This window comes from Hylaeus volcanicus, chromosome 7 (genome assembly GCF_026283585.1).
Source record: "Hylaeus volcanicus isolate JK05 chromosome 7, UHH_iyHylVolc1.0_haploid, whole genome shotgun sequence".
Classification (NCBI taxonomy): Eukaryota; Metazoa; Arthropoda; class Insecta; order Hymenoptera; family Colletidae; genus Hylaeus; species Hylaeus volcanicus.
The window spans coordinates 7,328,279-7,328,810 of NC_071982.1; positions in this window are offsets into that span (position 1 = coordinate 7,328,279).

Sequence of the window (532 nt, forward strand, 5' to 3'; positions counted from 1 at the left end):
GAAAACCCCCGACCAATCAGAGCGGTGGAGCGCCCGCAGTGGCGTAGACTACTCGCGCTCTGATTGGTCGAGCTTTTCTGTTAATATCTCCTAAACGAAGCCCCATCCGACATTTTCGCAAAGGAAAAAGTTGTTTCAAATCACCTCCCGATCCACCCCTTTCAAGGACCTCCAACATTTTTGGGACACCCTGTATATACAGGGTGGTCCATTTTAAATTCCCCGGTAGAATTTCTCGGAAACTATTAGAGTTAGCGAAAAATGTTTCGAACAAAGGTTGCTCGATTTCGAGGGGAAATATTCACCTCTTTCAAGGTGTTACAACATTTTTGGGACACCCTGTATTTTTCTAATTAGTATACAAGGTCTAAATTTTTCTTTATAAATTATGCATCGAATTGCATCCATCTCGGATCCATAATAGAATTATTGTAACCCATAATTATCTGGTCAAAGATTTTCAACAACTTTGTATAAGATACTAATTATGCTTTACTCTTTTTTTTTTTCAGTTCTTGAAGTTTCTTTTCGT